Source organism: Dermacentor silvarum, chromosome 1 (assembly GCF_013339745.2).
Source record: "Dermacentor silvarum isolate Dsil-2018 chromosome 1, BIME_Dsil_1.4, whole genome shotgun sequence".
Lineage (NCBI taxonomy): Eukaryota > Metazoa > Arthropoda > Arachnida > Ixodida > Ixodidae > Dermacentor > Dermacentor silvarum.
Window position 1 is genome coordinate 380,146,862 of NC_051154.1, and position 24,531 is coordinate 380,171,392.

At 46.6% G+C, this 24,531-nt stretch overlaps 1 protein-coding gene and 1 non-coding gene across 2 annotated transcripts in view; both read right to left on the reverse strand.

Moving 5' to 3' along the window:
- LOC119445925 (laminin subunit gamma-1-like) overlaps positions 1 to 24,531 on the reverse strand; it is a 472,050-nt gene that overhangs the window by 367,134 nt on the left and 80,385 nt on the right.
- Positions 10,453 to 10,525, reverse strand: Trnak-uuu (transfer RNA lysine (anticodon UUU)). Its single transcript has one exon. It is a non-coding gene; the product is annotated as a tRNA-Lys (tRNA).

Genomic DNA, 24,531 nt, shown 5'->3' on the forward strand with positions numbered 1-24,531 from the left:
TAACACCCATTTATAACTACAAGCTTCCTGATGACGTGAAGCCGAGATGCTCTGCTTGCCTGCGACTGACTACCAAGTCGGTGGCTTCACTGCAGAGCAGCGTTGGCTGCACCTCAAGTCCTGAGCTTCTGCAGTGAAACCTGCCGCTTTCAAACATAAAACTTAGTAAGTTGCACTCTTCTTGCAATCTTAAGCGATCTTAGCGATCTCAAAAACGTGACGTGCTTTCTAAGACCAACTTTTGAAGACAATAGTTGTCTCTAAAAGACCTCCACAGATATTCCATGACGACCACGCGTTTCCTTCATGTATTCCCCCTCATCAGCTTCACCAAAGCAAAAGGAAACTCGGAATGCTTACTTGCTTTGCACGTGCACTGCCTCTAGACCTCTTAGTATATGTGTGCTGCTGTCACGATGATATAGTGGCAAGGATGCGCACACTTGGCACACTTACAGTACATTTGACTGTTCGCATGAGAGCACGGTCTTGGAGTGAAACAATTTGGTACTGGCTCGATATCGGGGCCCGAAGAGATCATTCTTAGTCGAGGATGACACCTCTCGTCTTCAGAAGTTCCAAATGCACTAATTCTACCATGTCCCTAGCCATATTAGAGACATTTTTTTGTCCTCCCAAAGTCAGATCAAGTGAAAGAGCGGCCGAGTAAAAGCAATCCATCCAACGAGTGAGCGGCCAGAGAATACTGCCGCAATTGCGCTGCGGCTACACCGAGAAAGATTTGCAATAAATACCAAAAGCAAAAAGCACAGCACAATTTCTGGCAGCTCTTATCTCATTGACTTCATTGCATAATACGGAAGCAACAACGTTTTGATCTGATAACTGATTCGTCGGTTGTGCTACAGCAGCGCAGGGGCTCCAAAAGACGCCGCATTTATTTTGACTACTCATTTAACGTGCAGGTAAAGTACGCGATCGTTTTGCTGCGAACATGAGTTAATGAGCCAGGAAATGGGTGCCAATCGCTATATTGTCAGGCTATGGCGCGCGCCCGGCGACTGCTTCAGCGGTTCCTCTTCTCTAGAGCATACACTTGTCTGCTCTTACGACCCTACAAAACGGCAGTATGGTCATGGGATGTATAATGACGGAATTTAGATTTTCGCAGCAGTTATTTTAACCTGAACGGCGGAAGCAAACGATTATCATATATATTTATATATATATATATATATATATATATATATATATATATATATATATGCAGTCAACAAACAATGACACCAAAGACAACACAGGGGAAATTACTTGTACTTACTAATTGAATTATTTAGCTCAATTAGTAGGCACAAGTAATTTTCCTTATGTTGTCCTTGGTGTCATTGTTTGTTGGCTTCTTATGACATGATTAGTAAAAATCGGACCCCTCGTTCCCTTTCTTCTCGTATATATATATATATATATATATACAGGGTGTTTCAGCGAACAATTTCAAAAATTCTTAACGTTTACCTGGGGCAGATAGCACAATTCTAGTTAATGAGCCGGTTTACTCGAAGCGGCGGACATTACTTAAGCAAAAAATTGAAATGCATAATCGACTAATTAATAAAAATTCACTAATTAAGTTTTTTACTGAGTTATTGTGATCTACAAATTGTAGCCGTGGAGTTCGCAAGACGGATCCACTTGGAACGAATTCTCGGGATGACACCAGTTTCGGGATATTAATTCCCGAACTTTGCGGAGAAATGCATTGGCGTTCCAGTTAATGTTGTGCTTCAATGCATAAAGCGACGTTTTGTTAAGAAACTAACTGCAACGCCAATGCATTTCTTCGCAAATTTCGGGAATTAATATCTCGAAAGCGGTGTCATCCCGGGAGTTCATTCCAAGTGGATCCGCCTGGCGAACTCCACGGCTACAATTTGTATATCCCAATATGGGCCATCAGGTAATTAGTTAAAAACTTAATTAGTGAATTATTGTTGATTAGTCCATTATGCCATTATGCATTTCAATTTCTTGTGCAAGTAATGTCCGCCTCTTCGAGTAGACCGGCTCATTAACTAGAATTGGGCTATCTGCCACAGGCAACCATAAATAAATTTTGAATGTGTTCGCTGAAACACCCTATATATATATATGTATATATATATATATATATATATATATATGTAGACACCTCGAACACTAAATATTCCAATTTGTAACAGGTTAAACCTCTTGGCGCAGTTTACTGCACTTGGAGGAGGAATCACATCGCTGCATTCCCTATTGCGATCACGGTCAAAGACAATATAAGTTGGGGCGCAACCTTTCGGAGGTTATGGTCGCAGGTCCGATACCGGTTGGGGTTCCATATTACATAAATTTCATTTCATTGCCTTTACGTCGTCGCGGTGGGGGTCATTGCTTGTGGCGGGAGCGAAATGCTCTGGACGCCCTTCAAAGGAAACCACGGCTATATACAGTGCGCTTCTTCGTCACGGCGCGGAGGCGCAGCTTACGTTACGGAAGGCAAAACGCGTTTTCGAGCACATGCTCGATTGTACTGCCTTAAGGTCGCACAGTTTGCACACGCTTAGCACTCGCACTAAGGCAGGAGCCAAGCACTCAGTCTTTTATGTGTCATGATATTCTTGGGAACTGGCAAACAAGGTCGTCACGTGGAGAACATAAATGTGCTATTGGAAACACTGCAAAACCACCACGTTTTAGCGCATTCTGGGACTTCTTTTTTTTTTCGTCGCTCTTCTGTAAATGAGCTTGGCGGAATGCGCCGTATTTATGCATCGTGTCTCCCGCCGTAATTGTTAGCGTTGCTTATCATGAGATGCCTTATCAGACATTCGCTCTTGAATGTAACTATGTGTAAGAATGAGTCTATATACCAGCTTCTGATGTTGGCCCAACAATCACTGCGTGCGAAATGTCGGTAATCAGTAAGGAAATGAAGTAATAAGTACCAAGTGGGCTGTGTCTGGCGGCGAACGAAAGTTGGAACAGGCATTGGTGGCGGGGGGAGGGCGCGTTAAGTAAAACAAGTAACAGCGCGTGGGCTGAACGTCCCGACGGTTACGCATCACTCCAGCAACACTTCATTCTCCATTTCACCGCGTGAAAATGAACCTCGTCATAGCTTGCTTTTGCGTCCGCGAGTGGGAAAAAAAAAAAAGCGACCTGCCATTAGTTGAGTCTGTTCCCCTCACCCGGGCACATCTCAGCTAGCGGCGCGACTCCTGACGCAATGACGCCGTCGCCGACTCCGGATTCCGGAGCAATGGGCGCACAAGGTCTCGGGAAGGCTCGCGCGCGGAGCGTGAGTCGCTCGCTCCACACGGTGCACAAGGTCGGGAAGAGCCCGGAAGCGGGGACACGCCCCTTCTCTCTCACCGCACCAACGGAGGAAGCCTTGGCGCCACATGGGGGACGCGCATTGAGGCTATTCGCTGGCAACGGGGTCGTGGTTACACTGGACCAGAAAACCGTTTAAACGCAGGTGCCGTAATAACGATCAAGTAATCGTGAATTCGGATCGGAAACGCGTCATTCAGCGCCTGTCTGCCTCTCTTACTCTTTTTTGCTCTCTTGACACCGTCTAGCGATTGTTTGTTTGTTTGTTTCATTTATGCCCCGTAAAGGTTTGTTGTCCGAAGTGCCGCCTAGAACCGTTTCTAGTGCTTCGGAACTAAAGCAGTGGCTCACTTTATGATGTGGCCCGTTGTTATAGATCTAGCTGCCGTTTCGAAACTTAATCCTTCTGAAGGAAAGGTTATCGCTCAGTCGGAAGTCCACGACTAATTGTCTTGTCAACGTGCAATCATGCGACCTACTCGACTGCCATGAAACACCATGATGTCATTTTTTGTCATTTTTTTTTTCAGCGCGCGTTCACCTCAGCTGATACGGAGGTACGTATGAACGTGTTGGCACCAAAAGATGGCGCTGAGAAAAACCGATGCTGAACGACAAAGATATCCACTGAGTGAGACCCGTAAGGAGTGTCCACCTTCCAGAAGCGTTGGGTTTCGAAGAAGATGGAAAGATTAGCTGGCCAGTAGTCGAGATAAGTAAGAGACGATCATAGAATTGGTGGGAAAAAAAGCAAGTAAGAGATTGATAGAACCTGAGTCGTTTCAAGCGTAGGTAATGGTAGAATATAGTGAGAAAGGTCTTTAATACCGAAGTTAAAGTCTAGATCAGATAGCCAAAGACTAGATAGCGATAGATGTAGTAAAACCTGATTAAATCAAGCAGGCTAGATGATGCTTTCTATCCGCCCGGTTTCAAAGGGGATGCTAGTAAAGATAATCATCATCATCTTGAGCAAAATTATCAAGGGGCTCAGCGGCGTTTTTACTTTTACAGGCACCGGCAGGTTACATTTGCATAGTTCTACCGAAGCCTACGGCGCACAACTGTATACTCTAAGTGGCTTAGTACACGTAGCGTCACAACGTGACATAAGTTCATACACAACTCCCAAGCACAACTGTAAGCGAAAAACGACCGTTCAGCATACTATGTCAGAAATTGTCCGGGCATCTTAGCACACACAGACCGTGGGTTTCTATCCTTGGAACGGCGAAATGCCAAGCTCCCCCTGACGCAGCGTTTGGCAAGGTGTTTGGAGAGCGATTACGGGGAAGCTACAATACGAAGCTGATTGAGCAAGAGCACCAGCTAAGCTCGACCGGAAGGACTGAGCGGGCATCGCTTAGGCAGGGGGGCAAACACGCTTGCGGACGCGCTGGAGACGATTCACGTAAAGTTCTATGTGAAACCCTTTTCAAAAGTGCGGCATTTCAAACCGACTGAACGAAACTGTGGATAGCGCATAATTGAGGAAGAAAGAGGTAAGAAACCATGGTGGTGTCGATGCAGATGACGACGAATGAGCAATTCACGCCAGAATAAGCTTTTGGCGAGTCACGAAACTGCGTCGAGGCGTCACGGATTGCGTAGTAAATGAGAAATGACTTCGTTCTACATTCCTTGGTGTGTCGTTCAGTCGGAATGCATTTTTGAGGAGGCGTTTTCTTTCTATGTTATCTTTCGACTTGCAAACATTTTCGGTGTTGAGTTAGATTCGAGCAAACACGGTACGCCCCATCCATCTTCACCCTGCCCTCGGCGGGATTCATCGAAGACCATCACCCACCATCTTCTGTTTATATTTTGTGGTCACGCAACTTCTCATTTTGCATTTGTGCATACATTTTCATTCAACCGAAGGACCGTCACAGCGGGGATAAATTTAGCGTACGAGGCCTGCTATCACAAAGTAGCACGTAAAATGTCAGTCAACTGACATTGATCGACAGAGGGGGCAACATAGGAATAACACCAGCCGGAAGCCAACGTTTCAAAAAGAAAACTTGTCTTCTGAAACGTGGGAGGCTGCGATCACCAAGCCAGACCTGGTCGACCAGCGCAAACGCGTTGCCCAGGCCCGGCGGGCGATCCAGGCCAGAGGGTTCCTGGAATAAGGGACCCTCACATTTTGACTGACAAGTCACCTTTTCAAATAAAGGTTTATTCATTCATTCATTCGTTAGGGCAACCCCTACTTTCCTTGGCCGTATTTATGACTCCCTCTCCACATGGGGAAATTGTGGAAGAGATTCCGAAATGTTTTGTCTTACTAATGAAAGAATGCAAAACAGTGGCGCTTACCTTTTGCAGCCTTACATCTGGTTACTATACTGACCAAACCATATCTCTGTGCATGCTTTTTTACAGGCAATATTTTTTTCCAGAAAATCTTTCTTGCTAACTCATTTACCGTCATTCATTGAAGGTAAGCATTTTTCTTCTTTATGAATGTATTTGGCCATGGTTTTCCTCTTTACTCTCGACAATACGTATGTTCATATTCAGTGCTTTCTTTTCACAGTGGCACTTTTCGCTCTTAACACGACACCTCTCAATATCATTTCAAATTATTTCTCTCTTTTTTTCTTACTTACGCATTCATCGATTGTCCTAAACCTATTTCTGCTTGCTTCCAGTCGTCTGGCTGCAAGTAAGCACATCAGACTTACAACGACTGTTTACGCGTGATTTTTTTTCTCTCCGTGCCACAACTTTGCTTTCTCGTTTCAGATAAGCCACAGGTTCCAGAAGCGCCAGTCACCACTTAATAAAAAGAAGAAGAAGGAAACATGCACACACCTACAGTCGCCGCCATTAGACTCCCTCTCACTTTAATAATAATAATAATAATAATAATAATAATAATAATAATAATAATAATAATAATAATAATAATAATAATAATAATAATAATAATAATAATATTCCCATCGCTGATTTACATCTTGGATAGAGGACGAAGAGAGGATAAAAGCTGCGGGAACAGCTTCACTGGCCCTCTCCCATTCCTGGATACAACAAGCGGCGCAGGGGATATATGAATAAACTGTGGGCCATAGAGAACCGTCCCTTCTGAAACTTTCATTCATTCATTCATACAGTGCACTCCTGCAAGCGAAGAGGGGGTGAAATTATGTGCAGAAGGTCAGCATACATAACAATGCGGAGCATCTCCCTCTCGAGGCATTATCATCCCTCACCCGATCAGCCTACTACTCTCTCCTACTGCCTTACGCCCCTCCTCTCGCACAAGGGCCAGGAGCCTAAGACCTGCCAATAAGGCAACTGCCGAAGACCCTTCATCAGACTCCGGGCTGAGGCTGTTCACCAACTTTTGATCAACGCAAGTCTTTCTGCGACCCCTTCGTTGCAATCGTATCGCATGCACATGCTGTACCTGTCGTCATATATGTATATAAACGAGAGAGCAGGGAAGCCTAGGGGCTCGATTTTTGTTAATCATAACCACATAAAGTCAACGGACAATGGAGCCAAGGAAAGTACCAGGGAAGTTAGCTGTGATTGAAACTCAAATGTAGAAATTAATGAAAGAAAAAGGAAACGAATGTGGACCAAAAGATAACTTGCCACCGGTGGGAGCCGAACCCACAACCTCCGCATTACGCATGCGTTGTACTACCAACTGTGCTACAGCGATGGCTATCAATCCGTCCACTAATTTGACTAGCCATCGCCACTCGGAACCATGGTGGGAGTATGTGGAACTTACTGTTTTTGTCCGATGGCGTCACGTAACACGTGAACTTAGAAGCTCAGGCACGTGGCTAATAAACTCTCGTTTGCTACCTAATGACACCACGGCTGCCAGATTCGAGACCCTCGCTATGAACGAACGAACGAGTAGGCCTTATATGGTCATATATACATATATATATATATATATATATATATATATCATCGTCTCGCATGCACACACGTAAGGAACGGAGCAGGAAGGAAAACGTAGCGGGGAGGTCAGAACACCCGCTACGCTGCCCTCGCCTCACCCGTCATCCGGTTTCTACATAATTGCTCCATCTTTTTTTCTTTCTTTTTTAAGGCCAGGGGAGGGGACAGTGATTTGAGCGATTTCTTCCGAAGCAATCAATTCGCAGCAGCTCGACTAAACCGAAACGCAGCGGCTGCACACACACACACACACACACACACACTACACACACACACACACACACACACACACACACACACACACACACACACACACACACACACACACACACACACACACACACACTCCCAGTTTACTTCTAGTTTAAAACATAAATACCCCAGAACGTGGATGGGAGAACGGTTCCGCGGTAGCTCAATGGTGAGAGCATCGCACGCGTAATGCGAAGACGTGGGTTCGTTCCCCACCTGAGGACAGTTGTTTTTTCATCCATTTTCATTAATTTATCATTTCTTTAATTCAATTATTAAGTACAAGTAATTTTCCCCTATGTTGTCCTTGGTGTTATTGTCTGTTGGCTCATTATGATATGCTTATATATATATATATATATATATATATATATATATATAATTACTTAAATTATGACTTGTTTTCTCGTACAATTTGTTTTCTGAAAGTTATACGCACATGGCGCGCATATCCCTACGAAAATTTATTTTCTTAACGTTGAAAAAGTGCATGGACATGTGATTATTATTTACGCAGGAGAGGAAAAAGTTGCGAATCGGATTGCGGAAAATTTAAGCAAATGAATCCATGTAAACTTCTATAAAATGTCAATACGCCTCCCATGCAGTCTTTCTAGTATAAGTGTCCGTGGAGAGTTCAAGGGCGTGTACTAGCTTTTAGTTCACTGTGGACTCTCGTGCGGATATGCAGTATGCAGAGACAAAACAAAGGAACTGTAGAGATGCAAAGTGGTCCGTAAGATGGCCGTAGGGAATGGTATTGCAAATTGTTTTTTGTTTTTTTATTATTATTATGGGGGCACTACTCTTTCTACGTTTCTTCGCGTAGTTTGACAGACAGTTGGTACTGCATTTTCTTAATGAATGTCAGCGCGAAAGAGAAAAGGACTAGAGAACAGCACGTGTGTCTTGTCCCTTTCTGTCTCGCGCTGGCATTCATTAAAAAAAGTCGGAGCTTCAGCGGCTCCAAGCCGCCGAGTACACAGATCACATATCTGCTAGACCGCCGGAACGAACACCTTTTAAGCTGAACAACTTAAAATTGAGATTCGCGATCCCGACATAACCACGGCTGCTATAAATACGCTGTAGTCCAGAAACTGAAGCGTCTGCGAACGAATCATGGCATTTGTCAATCGCGCACACTTGCAAATGTCGAATGGTAAGTGCGAATTGTAATCCCCCCCCCCCCCCCGCCCCCCCACGTTCACGTTTCATCCCGGCGTGATAGTGTATTCGGAAAACTGGCCACATGCACCTCACTGCGCAACATGTCCGTCTAAACGTTTGTATACCCAGCAGAGCAGCTGAAGAACTCCCGTCTTACCATCTGTAAGCCTGTCTTCGTTATTGCGCCATATTCAGCTTTTATAATAGATTACACGGCGATGACCATTGCCCTTGGGATTTACCACGGCGACCACACGAATGCAGGCGCAAAGCTCCTGTAATCGCTATCGCTGTAAGCTGGTATAGACTATTAAACCTCTCTATCGACTAGCAGCAATCAATTGTGGTACATGATGCTTCAACCTCTGACCATATCCAGGGTGTTAGCAAGTTCACTTTTCAAGTTTCCAAGTTTTCCATGACTTTCGCAGCAAAAATTCCATCGCAAAAAAAGAAGAAAAAAAAACATCACAAGACAGCAACTGTTTTATGAACGCTATTTCTTGAAGTCCACAAAATTGGGCAATCCAAAATTGGAAAATCTCAGTACAGTGGAGTGGACTTTCATTAATTCGACTCCGATTAATTTAATTTTTTGGTCATTTGATCCCGACTGAAGGTCCGGGCCGGCGCCCACACATTTATTTTGATCCTGAAATTTGCCTGCGCTGCACAATTCCAACTTTAGTGATCAGCACGCATGCGCCCGACCCCAATGTGACCCAAGTGGTGACTCAAATAGCGGCAGCATCTGTCATGGCGGCACTTACGACAAAGCCAATTCGTCAAACACACGTCACCTCCCGACGAAAATACCTATTTTCGGCTTGTGCCAGGCACCAAGAACACAAAAAAACTAGCTTTTGGATTCTAAATTCTGAAACTTCTGCGGCAAAATGCGCGAATCGATAACGTAAAACTATTCCACTCTGTTCTTTAAAAGCGAAGTTTTCTTTTGCGAATCTCGCTGGGTTTCGCGGCCGTGGGCGGGGCGGCCTGGCTGTTCCCTTGCCGAATATAAGCCAACCAATCACAGCGGAACACGCGTGCCGCTAGGTTCCTTACAGAAACACGAGATTGCGCATGGCTCCGCGCATCCACGCAGGAAAAGCATTGATAGCATACCTAACACAAGCAGGCTAGGTTACGATTTGTCCCCGACCTGTTTAAAAGGGGATGCCAATAAATCATCATCATCGTCACCGCGACAGCGGCGGCGCCGGCCCTGCGGGGGAAAGAAGTAAAAAGAACCAGAAAGCTCACCTTCGCGCACCCACGGCTACGCGGCAATGAGGAAGTAAACGCTTCTTGCGGATGGAACGTATTCGAATTGCTCTACGTACGTATGCGCATGCTGCCTCTGAAACCATGATGCAGTTCAAGGCGTCCAGTCGTACTCGCTAGGAGTCAGCAACTCCGCTTAACAAAGGGCTCGGTATAATTTGCGCGCGCCCGCGCTTGTTCCGTACCGTATAGTGCAGTGGGTGCACGTTAAAGAAACCCAGGGGGTCAAAATTCATCCGGAGCCCCGCACTACGGCGTGCCTCATAATCAGATCGCGGTTCTTGGCACGTAAAACCACGAATTTTTTTTTAAGAACGATTGCAGTGCCGACGCTTTCAGTAGTAAACCCGCGCCCATAGCTCACCATCGTACTCTGAGAAACTAGCTCGCAACACCGCATTTTTACCGTAGGTTGTAAGACTCGTATCGAATCATGTTTTATTGATATGTAGACTTCCCTTTAAAAATAAAAAAAAAAATTGAAAAAAAGTGCGCCGCCCGAACAGGGGCTCGAACCCTGGACCGTTAGGTCAAAAGCCTAACGCTCTACCGACTGAGCTATCCGGGCTGACTGTTCGCCCACAGGCACACGCTAGCATACACGGCGAGTTCGTTCACTTTCGCACAGTTTATCTCTTGCAGTAGCACTGCGCGACAGCTTAGACAAAAGTTCGCCATGAAGCTCGAAAAGAAGCGCCCAGAGAAACCGGCAAGCTGGCTCAGTGATGCTGGTTGGTACTCGAAAAATGGTGTGTGTGTGTGTGTGTGTGTGTGTGTGTGTGTGTGTGTGTGTGTGTGTGTGTGTGTGTGGTGTGTGTGTGTGTGTGTGTGTGTGTGTGTGTGTGTGTGTGTGTGTGTGTGTGTGTGTGTGTGTGTGTGTGTGTGTGTGTGTGTGTGTGTGTGTGTGTGTGTGTGTGTGTGTGTGTGTGTGTGTGTGTGTGTGTGTGTGTGTGTGTGTGTGTGTGTGTGTGTGTGTGTGTGTGTGTGTGTGTGTGTGGTGTGTGTGTGTGTGTGTGTGTGTGTGTGGTGTGCGTGTGCGTGTGCGTGTGCGTGTGCGTGTGCGTGCGCGTGTGCGTGCGTGTGTGTGTGTGTGTACTGGTGTTTCAACTCTTTATATTCTCCCACAAAGCTTCGCTGTACATAGTTTCCAACTTGTTCGCTCTGCTGCATTTTTTTATTCTAAGTACGCCATCAGCCCTCCGTGAATGGTGACAGTGACAGTGGCAAGAACTTTTATTGGTCCTGAGAAACTGGCCAGGGGGAGCCGAAGGCTCCCTCAGGTCAAGTCGGTGACTCCGCCCATGATGGCACCGGGAGGCGAAATCCCGTTGCGATGTCGTGGGCCCTCTGGACTGCCTGGAGTTGGATGTGGTGGTGGTCGCTTCTTAGGAACTCCTCCCACTGTTCCTTTGTGGCAAGCATAGAGTTTTCTATGGGTGGGCACAGCCAGAGCATGTGATCGAAAGAGCATGAGTCGGCTCCGCATTTGGGGCACGACTGCGGGAAGTGCGGGTCTATCCTGCTAAGGGACCGCGGAGTGGGGTACGTGCGGGTTTGTAACATTCTGAGCGATGAATGGTGATCTTTTTTTTTTACCGGCCACAGAAAGCTAATCGTCCACATGACCGTTCACAGAGGGCTAATGGCGGATTTGGAACAAGAAAAAAACTGCAATAGTTTTATTTGCAGGGCGTCCGAAATTGCGACAACCGTTATGATCGGGCTCTGGGAGCACGGAATCATGCTGGGATAAAATCCGAATACAGTCAACCTTTGTTAATTTGACCTCGGTTTCATTCGACTTTTCGCCTAATTCGAGCACACTAGAGAGTCTCAGCGAGAAACTATACATTTCCATGAAAAAAAAAATGCCCGACGATTACGATACTCCCTAATGCGAAATTTGAGCGCAGCTGTATACGTGTTTTCATTTCGCGATATATTGAGGCAAAGAACTTGAGACCGAAATCACCGCACTGGCTGGCACAGTGTCGTCAGCGCCTTCGCAGAGGTAGGGGCAGTATGGAAACGCTGGCATTGTGAGCGGCATCGGGGCCACCTGTGGAAGAAGACGATGCCGAACGCGCGAACAGTGGCACGAGTGCGGTCGCGTGGTTACGCCGAGGGACGACAAAGGTTAACCAAGGAACGGGAGCTTAAGACCTGCGCTCGAAAGAGCTCGTTTAGTTCGAACGCAAAAGCAAGAAGCTTCGGTTGAATCGCCTCCCGTCGGCGTCCACACATGCGCGCCGCGACAACAAAGTCTTGAAAAACACGAAGCTACCGTACGTTATACTTTTGTCCTCAGAACTTTACTTTCTTGAGTATGCTTTCTTTAGGTTGAGTATGCTGGCTAAGTCGCGCTTCAAAAGCAAGAAGCAGAAATACATTAAAAACTGCCTCACGCAAATCAAAGCAAAAAAGAAGAGTATATATATATATATATATATATATATATATATATATATATATATAAGTTTATTTTCACTCTGTCGAGATACAGAAAGAAGGACTGCGACAAAAAGCTGTTTTTCAAAACAGCTTGATTAGTTCGCAGCCCCATAGAAAACAGCCCCCCCCCCCTTCTTAATATTGCCCATCGTTTATTTTTGCAGCAATTATTGTTCAATAGAGAAGCTACCTAGGGCAGGTCTCAATCATAAATAAGCCAACAGACAATGACACCAAGGAAAACATAGGGGAAATTATTTGTAGTTGTCATTGAAGTGAAGAAATAATAAATAAATAGAAATTATATAGGATGAAAAAAAACAACTGGCCGCTGGTGGAATGCGAACCCAAGTCTTCGCATTACGCGTGCGATGCTCTGAAGTTTATGGAAAGTTTAGCTTTCTTCACTGCCATTTTATTATGTGCTATGACAGTTCTAGACTTCAACAGTTTGATAAAAATGCTTTGTCCTGCAACAAACACAACAGGAAGAGAAAAATGATTCTGAATTTAAAAAAAAATTGCCGCAGTTTCACCTGAAAGGTGAAGCATCAATTGCGATAGCAAATTTGTAGAGAGCTATACGGAGTAATGATGGTAGCTTTATCAGCTGTATAAATTTGGACATGCAGCAGCACCGGCAACACGCAGAACTGTTGTCGACGCCGTCGGCGTTTTGCTCGCGTTCGCACAAAATGCGTGCGGCGTTGGTGACTGTTGCCGGAGCCTCTGATATAAATAGGCACTTGGTGCCGCAGCTACACGTCGCCTCCCTTCCCTCTCCCCCGCCCCCCAAGGCCTTTCGCGCGGCGGAAGAAGGCGCGTTTGCTCTACATATATGGTGATTATAAAAGAAGGAAAGAGACGCCTACTTCTGCAGCCCTTAAGGGAGCACGGGGCAGAACGCGCGTTTGTTCTCTGCCGTGGGTTCACTCCCCGTGAAAGCGCGCGTTCCTCGCGCCCTTTCACTCGCACATACAGCGTTCGGCGGCGCGCGGCGACGATTTCATCTCCATTGACGTCATACGGTACCTCACGGCGACGACGATGGCGACGCCGACGGCAGAAATCTGCTTTGGAGTGTCCATATAATTGCTGTCGCAATAAAAAATTGCACTTTGCCGTGTTGTCAGCTGCAACTGTCGCATTATTGTGGGGCATCTAAAAATATCAGTGATAGCTCATTAGACAGCAAGACACGTAATTACCTGTTTAAGGGAGTTTACTGAAAGTTTTTTTTTGTAGGAAAACAAATTTCGAAGTTATGTCATTGCTCTACCCACTTGACATAGATATGCAGTACATATTCACTTCATTGCATGCCTTAGTCTGGTTAGCAAATGATAAGCTGGCAGCGGCATTTCCTATAGGCGATTTTATATTCGATTCATGGGCGCCGCCATCTTGGGCTGTTACGCGAACAATTTCTTAGTTTCATGAGGAGGTAAGTCACGTAACATGGGGCGCTATAACGTAAAATGAGTTCAAACTGTTTTGATTCCAATGTCTGAAATCAACCGCCACGATTGGTCAAAACATTTTCGGGCCACTGCCAACTTTGCCTGTCTGTCATGCGACGTCACGAAAACCGCGATAGCTCCCCATCTGATATAACGTGTACACACTGATTATGCATGATTAAACCGCACAAAAGAAACATAATCATTCCTGATTCGACGCCTTTTCACAATTAGCCCTCTGCTATTGGTTCAATGTTTCCTGGCTACGCCCACTTCGCCTGTCTGTCACGCGACCTCAAAAAAAAAAAAAAAAAACCGCGAAAACTCACCACGTCAGAGTGACGTGTAGGCGAAAAAAAAATTCATTAATATGCGGAACAAAACTGAAAAATTTTCTCAATAGCAACAGACTGCCCCGTTCTGAAAGGAATAGAATATGGCTGCCCACCGATCGCTCAGCCCTCGCTACTCGCACCTGCCGGTGAGCATGTATTTATTTGCGCATGATAAACCTTTTTGCGTGGCAGTAAAACACTATTGAGCCCTTTCGGCATGCATACGACATCGCTCTGCCAACTCTTCCTTGCTGAAGATCTGTTTTAGCGGCATTGTTATCCTTCCGTTGCACGCCGCCGCAATTTTCGACCAGCCACCGTAAGCTAAGTAAGGCGAAGCGGACCAATCGGAGAAGCCGGCACGACCCTCTTCATGCGGTTATCCATTTTCCCTGTGCTGGCTCGGCCCCATCGACACCCTCTCCACGAGAGCGTGCTCCTCGCCTCTTGTCAGCCAATTAGATAAGGAAAACCGCTGAGTGTAGATAATGTTATTGGTTTTGAAAGCGACAAAGGTGGCCTCCTATAAACGAGGAGAGTGTTTGATTGGGTTGTTCAGACAACGCTGCGGGTCACCGCCCAATGCTTGCGTTGGTGGTTACGTAAATTTGACGTCAGGAGTTTGGAATCATTTTACGTTATAGCGCCCCACTGGGCTGCCATCCTACATCAAACCGTGCGCATGTGGGTAAAAAGTGATAAGAGACAGCGCGTATGATCCTTTGCGTCGTTGCTGAAGACACGTTATTACTACCGGGCTTCGATAGTGTAACAAAATGCAATAGTGCAGCAGTCACGACAGCTCTGCGCTGTAGGTCCAAGCTATGTCCAGCCCCACTTCCTCCACGTACGGCCTCCCCAAGTTTTTGTTCCAAATCTGTGACAGCGTAGCCCACTGAATTAGTTACAGTAATGAATACTGTGTGTAATAACAGCGTTATTGGCTACAATGCACCCATTATGCAACAGCAACGCATCAAAAGGATAATAATGCTGCTCTGCGGCTAACGAAAGCCTTCGGCTCGTCGTTCGTGAGTTTGCCGCGTCAATATCATTATTCTTCACCGCAACACACAACATACTTCACGTTCGACAAGCCCTGTGTACAAACAACTGTGCTGCGGTAAAAGGTCGCGCTGTCTTGCGGGGTGGACTCACGTGGTGCCAGAAGCCACAGCAGCACGTAATTTACGATTCAATTTCTTTATTACGGCAATTAAATACAGAATTATTGTGCAGAAATGCTGACTTGCAGTGCTGCAATGAGCCTAATAACTTTGCGGGGAACAAACCTACATGAATGTGAAGCTCGCGCAGTTTTTTCAGACATATTCAGTGACTTTAATCACGAAAATGAAAAATATCCTAACAATTCCAAGACTTGTCGGGATGCTCAGAATTTCCCAGACTTTTTTCCAGGTCACTAGGCACCCTGATAATGATCCTTCTCTTCCCAACTCGCTTGTTCTCATATCTTTGAACGGACTCCTCAAATTCGCGCGTAGAATGGTCAGAAACGCTCAGAGACACGTGCACGCTTATTCAGGTGAGATAACTGAAGTTCAATAATTTAAATGTACCCATACATAGGAACTTCAACAGTGTGGTGGCCGGTAGCAGTTCCTAAAGTTCGGTTCCAGCTCCCTCGAGGAATAAGAGCAAAGAAAACAGAGTGCCCTCGACAGAAGTTCACGAGACCACGAAGTGAGTATCAGTCCGTCGATTTGTTAGATGGCAAAGAGTCGAGATAGATTTTCCTAGTACACTAGAGTCGAGATAGATTTTCCTAGTACACTCATTTGGTCTGAATAATAACACTAAAGAATTCTGTGGTTGCTAGCTTTTATGGCATTGCAAATGCATCCAAGGCTCCTAGGCATACAAACGGCGAATGCACATACTCATTCGGCATCAGTAGTTCCCGTCATCGTGTCTGTACTGTGAGAGAGAGGGAAGGAAGGAAAGGCATGGCGGTTAAGCAGACTTCGTCCAGTTTGCTACCCTAAACGTGGGGGTGGGGGAGTGAAAGAGAGAGAGAAGACGTGAGTCTAGATCGTTCACACGCGCTATGCATGGCGCAGCATAGACAGTCGGGCACTCTATCCTGTCGCCTTCATATATACTTTAGAATAGCTCGTGTGGCTTTCTGGGCTGATAAGCTGTGAGGCCAGGCTCCCAGAGCTTTTGCTTCGGTAAAACACCGATCATGCAGTCCACTGAAGGCACGTTCGAGAATCTGGCATTGTTTGCCGAAGCGGGAACGTTGGCAGTCTCTTCACGTCTGCGCTCAGCGCACATATAGGTAAGTCAGCATTTCCGATGCGATAGCTGTGTGAGTTAGTGGAGGCTACTCGGCCCCACAGCCGACACAGCAGTTTTGGTGGTAACTGCAATCTTAATGACAGATGTTCTATAACCCACGGTCGGAGTTCTGCGTTGTATTCCAGTGACTTAACGTGGTATTACGTGCGTGATGGCGAAGCTCTCCAGCACCGTCCACTCCTGATTATGATAATATATGAGGAGTGTCGGCGCTCCAGCGTGGACAAATCGGGCAGCGTCATCGTCGAGGCTGTTACCAACGATACCACAATGTCCCGGAAGTCACAGATAGGTTTCATCATTTCTTCTATCAGCAGATTAATTGCAAATTTCGTTGATTTGGGAACCTAAGTGGTCGTCATTCGCACGGCGCGAACCTCGCACTCTTTAAAGCGCTGCATTAAGTCACAGAATAATGCCCACTTGCAAAACACACATGCTATTATATTCTTGCCCAACGGCAATCGTCGTGGTAATCGCGAGCTTGCAGTAATAAAAATACCTCGCAGCTCATGGAATCTACTGCAGAATGGTAACAAATGACAACTACTGATTGCTATAGAGACGTGACAGGTGCACGCCGTGCAGAGGAGCGGCATCGGCGTAGCTCTCAGATTAAGGGAAGAAAAGCGCAGGGGGTCAAAAATTATTTCACGCCCCTCCACTACACCGTCTCTCATGACGCTTTCGTACCGTAAATTTCATTAGCCAACATCGTGGTCAGGTCTCAATTGGGAGGTGTGCTGTAAGGGTGCTCTGGATTTTGCAGCGAGAGTGAGCGGGTGCGGTGTTTTCACGCCGAAACACCGCTTCCAGGGCTACGCCACTGACCGAAGCGAACGGCTATGGGACACGGGGCACAGCGGGGGACGCACGCGCGCAGCTGCCCGCCGACTGACCTCAGCGCGACAGCGAGGCGCGCCGTTGGCCGTATCACCACCCCCCTCCGGTCTCGGCAGCCCCCCTTTTTTTTCTGGTGCGGGCAAGCCGACACCGCCTCAGCCGGGCCATGCAGCCAGACCGCGCCCAGTATCAGCTCGACGGAGCTGGGCCGAGTAGACGTCGTCTCCACGAGCCACGCCGAGTTATGCGTGCCTCGCGCTTTGTCGCTGCTGCGACCGAGAAAAACGCGTGGGCGAAGGAGAAGCCGTTGATAGGGCCAGGCTGATTAGCGCCCGGGGCCGTATCATCAGGCGAGGGGCGCCGAGACTTCCGGCCGACGACTACGGCGACGTCGGCGCCGTGGACGCAGGGAGCCCCGTGGGCGCCCGTTCGCCGGTTGCCAGGTCTCCGGACAAGAGACCACCACGTCGCCCAGAAGAAGAGGAGGGAAATGATGACGATGATGGCGTCATTGCGATCAGTGGCCACTGTGGGAGTTCGGCTACGAATCGAGAGCCGTGGTCTTAAATCGAGGTCTTGAATCGGAAGAAAGTGGAAAAGTGTGAAGCTGACCTTATTCGTTTTGTCTTTGGTGGTGATGATATTTGTGTTGTATAAAGCCGAAAGGGCCAAGCGCGGCCAGAGCGGCAGTGCGAATGTTTGCGAATCGAGCATAATTACGAATTTGCTAATAATGTAAACGTGTTGCGAATTTTTAAAAAAATTACATCTACCGGTGTACAGGGCGGAACAAAAACACCGCAATATAAGGATGTGCTAAAATTACACACTGCATGCACTGCATTTGCTCCACGTGGACTTTTTACGGTACAGTCTATAGGGTGCCGTCAGCCGTAGTATTCTTTTGCTTGAGCAGCCGCCGCGAGACCTAAGAACGTCAGCAACTCCTTTCATCAGCGTAAAGCACAGGCAGATTTTTATACCCCCCTGACCACAGTACGCTCAACGTCAAGTTTGCAGCTTGCTGAAAATATAGAGCGGTAGAAACCAAGCGCATGAATAATCTGGAATAAAAAAATGTCGACTAGAGTTGCCACGAAAGATGAAACAAAATATAAATAAATTGCTAAGCTCGGTATATCAGTTAATAAGCACAGCCAGCACTCATGTGTACGACCATTGCGATGAACCATTTAAAATAGTGCGTCGAAACAGCATGGATTTTTTTCTTTGTTCCAGGCCCCCGCATTATCCCGCCGATATGTAATATGTGTGCAGTAATACGCAATATTATTAATACGCAATAATAATGCGCAATATGTAATAATGCACAATATTATACCGCCAACAGAGAAGAGCCGCCGACTCAAGTTAGCTTTGTTGATGAATAGAATTTGTCGATATACCAGCCTTAACATAACAACTCTGTGCTGTCTTCTCTGTGGGATTAAACTACGTGTAAAAAATAATTTTTGTGTTTAACCTCCCGAAACTGCACAGTGAATAGTTGTGAGAGACGCCGCAGTGGAGGGCTGTGGAATAATTTCGACCGGGTGGGGTTCTTGAACGTGTAACGAAGCACGACACACGAGAGTTCATGCATTGCGAACCCATCGAAATGCGGCAGCCGCGGCCGGGATTTCGTAGTGTACGTCTACTGGAACGTGACAACCCATGAACTTGACATCGCACTCATGTATTTGCCGCGCACGAACGAAGTCTAAAGTGTCTTTCTTGTTTTTTTTTTTTGTTCTTTTTTTTTTTTGTGGCGTTTGTATATGCTTGCATGATTAAACATAAAACAGCGGCGGTTTAAACCTTGCACCATGGCTGCCAAGTTGGATCGCCGCGAACCGTGAGTTGGCTTCTGACAAATATTCGGCTCAACCCGGACTCTTATCGTACGAGCTCGGGTCGCTGATAACGGAAAGCTATGCAGAAACACGTGCCGCTCCTATACCAGAGCTGGGCCTTAATCCGCAGCGGTGACAAGGCATTCACCAGTACGCTTCAGCCACGATTAACCGCGCGGTTATCAACATTGACGAACGCGAATAAAATCGCTCAAAATTGCCACAGAGGGGTTAAAAATTGTGGGGTTTTACGTAAGTAACGCCCCTGCGCTTCTATCTCGCTAGTAATGGCGCCGTACCGGTGAGTGCCGGAATGGTTTTGACCCCGCCATGTTAGGCTACCTAAAAAGCGCGGCGCGCGATAATTTTTGCGTACCACCTCTAGTGCGGTTGCCGCTTTCGGGACTTGGACCGCGACTCAGCCGCAAAACGTCGCTGACTCGGCACGACAACTGCGGAGGAGGTTTCGTCCTCGCGTGACTAGGATTATCGTTGCGTGATAGTTGTTTTTCGAGTGAACACTGCACAGACCTCACGCAGGAGAACGCAAAAGACGGCAGACGAGCGACTCGGCGACCGGCTGCACGGTTCTCATGCGAGACGGCAGATAGCCACCGTCGACACTTCTTTCGCGCCCTACTGAACTGCCGCTGGCGCTATAGTCAGTGCACACTGAAACTGTCAAATGGTGCCACGGCACCGTTTAACAATTGTGCGGTTTAACGTCTCGAAACCGCAAAGTGTAACTCCGGTTTAATTGTCGACAGCTGGCGTTCTTTAACGAGCACCAATGTACGACGCACGAGCGTTCTTGCATACCGCCACCATCGAAAAGCAGCCGCTGCGGTCGGGAATCGAATCCGCGACCTCGTCCTGAGCAGCAAAAAGTCACCGCACTGAATTGGAACGATGGGTTGCAGTACTGTTTGCTAAGACTGCGGTCTTGCTTGGTTCCACCCTCAAAGAAACAGAGATAAATGTTTGGAGCGAGCGAGGTAGCACGTTATTAAGTCCTGAATTTATTTCGAAATAGGCACATTTGCGAAATATTCAGGACCCATACTTTGCTCATGACTTGTAATTGCGTCACCTAACTCGCCCTTGATGCATGAGCCATGCGATATATGGAGAAAATGCGGCGGCGCTGATGTGTTAGTCAACAAGGCATCAGCTCCGGCCCCACATGACATCAGTTATTCTGCGTTGTCACACCTGGGAGAGAATTAAATGGCCCAGCTGCTTCTTGTGTTCCACACCCCCTAACAAGCAGGCCATTTTGGAAGCTCGCCCACACTATTGCCGTTCTGGCTTCAACCAGGCAAGTCTCTCACAGACTTACGCTCGTATCGCCCCATTGCTCTTCCGAGTTGCGTCGGGAAGCTGTTGGAAAATATGCTGCTTCAGCGCTCACACTAAGACTTGATGAGCGCAGACATCTATACCTTCAGCAGACGTTCAGATGCTCAAAGGCCACGGCAGAACTGACAACGTCACTGCCCTCGCAAGCTGCGTTAATCGAAACAAAGTTATGTCTGCTATCACCATAGATTTATTCTTGACATAAAGGAGCATCCAACGATGTTGCACATGAGGCTATTCTGGCGACTCTGAGATCCACGAGCATTAACGATAGCACGTACCAGTGTACCAGTGGATCGCATGGATATCTATCTACCAGTGGACAGGTCAGTTTACATGTAGACGAAATCAGGGAAGCACAAATTCGCGTATCGTATGTACTATCGGCGTCAAATGAAACGCGAACAGAGGAGCGCGTGGCCGAAGCATAACTGAAGGTATACTGACAGGCGGGAACATCCGGTTTGACCGCACTGCGAGGTGATGCTGCCTCTTTTCGTTTCTGTTCTGGTTCTCTTTTACTTGAAAGCGAGAAAATAAAAATCGAAGAATACAGATACTAAATTATCGCTGCATAGGGCGAGTATTATCGCACAGTGTGGCGAAACCACAAGTGCTATCGGTTTCAAGTGAAACGCGAACAGCGCTGCGCGTGGTACGGTTTGCGCCATCATCATAACTGCGCCAGTATTCTTTCTTGCTTTGAACTAAAAGAGAACCAGAACAGAAACAAAAATGGGGAGCATAACCTAGCAGTGCGGTCGAACCGGATGTACGCGCCTGTCAATGGTGATGACTGGACGGTGCGCACTATACCTCCAGTTATGCTTCGGCCACGCGCTCCGCTGTTCGCGTTTCATGACGCCGATAGTACAGTGACGTTCCACAAGGCGGCGTTTTCAGTCCAACGCTCTTAAGGTAGGTGGTCCCACTCCGGCGGCACGAGCCCCCCGTTTTCAGTACTTTTGGACTAACCGTGGCGGCTCTTCTACTTAGGATATAAAGTTGTGGTATATACCATAAAAAGCTTAATTCTTGTAGATTCCAACTATGTATAATACAAAGAAATTGATTGATTTTATTTAGAAATAAATGTTCAAGAACAAGCATGAGATACATGGTTTTTGCGAACTGTGTCTCAGTTGTGACCATATTTAGAAGAAACTACCGCACTTACTGCATTGCGGCTTGCTCTGTAGCTTTAGGACATATTTATCTAGTTCCTAGACGTAGCAAATTAATTTTGAATTTTACTTTTTGGGTAATTTGCTTTTGAAAATTGCCAAATATCGCAATCTTCTGTTGTAAACAGCCCGGCAACTACACTCTCAAGGAAGCTAAATTTTGGATAAAGCAGAGTTCAAGGAATTTCCATTTAGGACGCAAAATTTCATTCACGTACCTTTATTAGTTTTAAACCGCAGCTTCGTAGCTTTAGCACCTTTCCGCAAAAATCGGCAAAAATAAAACCAGAATTCCAAATATTGCTTAATTTCGGCCGCATTATTAGGAAAACTAATAAAGTTACATGAATAAAATTTTGCGTCCTAAAGTGTAAATTCCATGATCTCTACTTCATCCAAAAGTTAGCTTACTTGAGGATGTAGTTGTGGGGCTGTTTACAACAGAAGATTGCGATATTTGGCAATTTTCAAAAGCAAATTATCCAAAAAGTTAAAATTCAAAATTAATTTGCTACGTCTAGGAACTAGATAAATATGTCCCAAAGCTACAGAGCAAGCCGCAATGCAGTAAGTGCGGTAGTTTCTTCTAAATATGGTCACAACTGAGACACAGTTCGCAAAAACCATGTATCTCATGCTTGTTCTTGAACATTTATTTCTAAATCAAATCAATCCATTTCTTTATATTATATATAGTTGGAATCTACAAGAATTAAGCTTTTTATGGTTTATACGACAACTTCATATCCTAAGTAGAAGAGCCGCCACGGTTGCTCCAAAAGTACTGACAACGGGGGGCTCGTGCCGCCGGAGTGGGACCGCCACCTTAACGTCCGCTTTATTGATCTAGAAAAGTGCAAATACCGGCGTCTCCTTGTACGCAGATGGCATTTGTATATGGCGTTCAAAGCGCAACAGATAAATACTAAACACAAGCCTGCAGGAAGCCATCAGCCTCAACGAGAGTTTTGTGCTGTCCTGAGGCCTTGAAATGCCACTCGGGAAGTGTGGCGCCTATCGCGTTCACAAAGCGTGATGCCGGCTCGCTGTGTTCTGCAGGTTGGAAGCAGTCCTTTACCATACATATACCTCGCAAAACACAGATTTTTTGGGGCTGACTTTCATCGTCGCAGGTGCACTAGTTTGAAGGACGAGCTCTCTTCCTTCGCGATTTCTTCCGGGCGCTTTTCAACAGTAACTTGAGAAAACGAGCGAAAAAATTAAAACGAAAACACGAAGGAAAAAAGATACACCACAACGCTGGGTGGTGCCTCTTCTTTCCTTCGACTTTGCGTCTCAATGTTTTCGCTGGTTTTCTCAAGTTAAAGTATGAACCAACTGGCCCAGCAAGCAACACTTCTACAGTGCTTTTAAACAGTACAAGCTGATGCTCCGTTGACTCTTTCGTTTGGCTATATACCGCGCTCTCTGAAAGCCTGCTTCGACATTCTTTCCCAGCGCTCGAAGGCCTATCTCAGGCGAACGTCAAGCTTTTGGAAGGAGGGCAAGCCAAAGCATCTAGATTATGTCCTGGCGTCGCGGAGAATATATGAACTGTGGGAACTCTGTCGAAACCCGTCGTGGTTGCTCAGCGGCTATGGTGTTGGGCTGATGAGCACGAGGCCGCGGGATCAAATCCCGGCCACGGCGGCCGCATTTCGATGGTGGCGAAATGAGAAAACACCCGTGTACTTAGATTTAGGTGAACGTTAAAAAAAACCCCAGGTGGTCCAAATTTCCGGAGTCTCCCACTACGGCGTGCCTCATAATCAGATCGTGGTTTTGGCACGTAAAACCCCATAATTTAATTTTAAATCTGTTGGACAGCAGGCGCCTTTCGCTACCGATTTTTCACACGCAGCTCCTTCGCGCTAGAGTTCGGTACGTGTCTATAGGGAATGTGACAGTCCACTTGCTGCCGTTCGCGCTTCATAGGTGCGAGGCTTGCTCCTTCTGCAATATCAGCCAAGTTCAATCTCTCTGTTACACCCTGAAAGTTATCTCCATGGTAAATTTCCACCGCTATACCTGGAATCGAGAGAAAAGCTGACATGCCCGGGCCAGCTCTATAGCAGTATCTTACACTCGAACACGCGTACAACTGACACAGTGCTCGATGTAATGCTTGCGATGGAGTATCGGTCATGTCTACGTCATCAGCTAAGGCGTCTGGATCCTGTTAAAGACCTCGATGTCGGAAAAGCTCAGCCATAGAACATCTACGACATCTACTGAGCTGACTGCACTGTGGACAGCCTTCACTGGGCTGTGCTCCAATGCCTGATGTCACTACACCTGTAGGACCAGCTAGTTACTGATATTAGCTGCTTACACAATGGCCTGTAGGTTTAAGTCACAGTGTAGTGCTTCAACGGTTGTCCGCCCATTGTAGCATAGCCGGCAACGTCAGAGCTGGCCTTTGCGGCCGGTTATGCACACAGTGACTCATCGAAGCTGACCATGATACCATTTTCAAGATTCGATGCAGTGTCGCTCGTGTTAGCTGCTGCGAGCCGTAGTGCGGGCCACACAATCGTTTTGACCCGAACAGTAACTTTCATAATGCCGCGTGTTCAGGATAGGCGTGATCGAACATCCCTTCATCGTATCCGCTGGAATGTCCTTTACATGAGATACCACTTATTCAAAATTAATTTGTACAGCACGCCATTGTTCCCCACATGCAGTGTTAACGAAGACTTCGACCCTTTAATTTGTACTTGAAGACGTTTTACAACCTCAATGAGTGCCTCGAGAAATCCTCGAA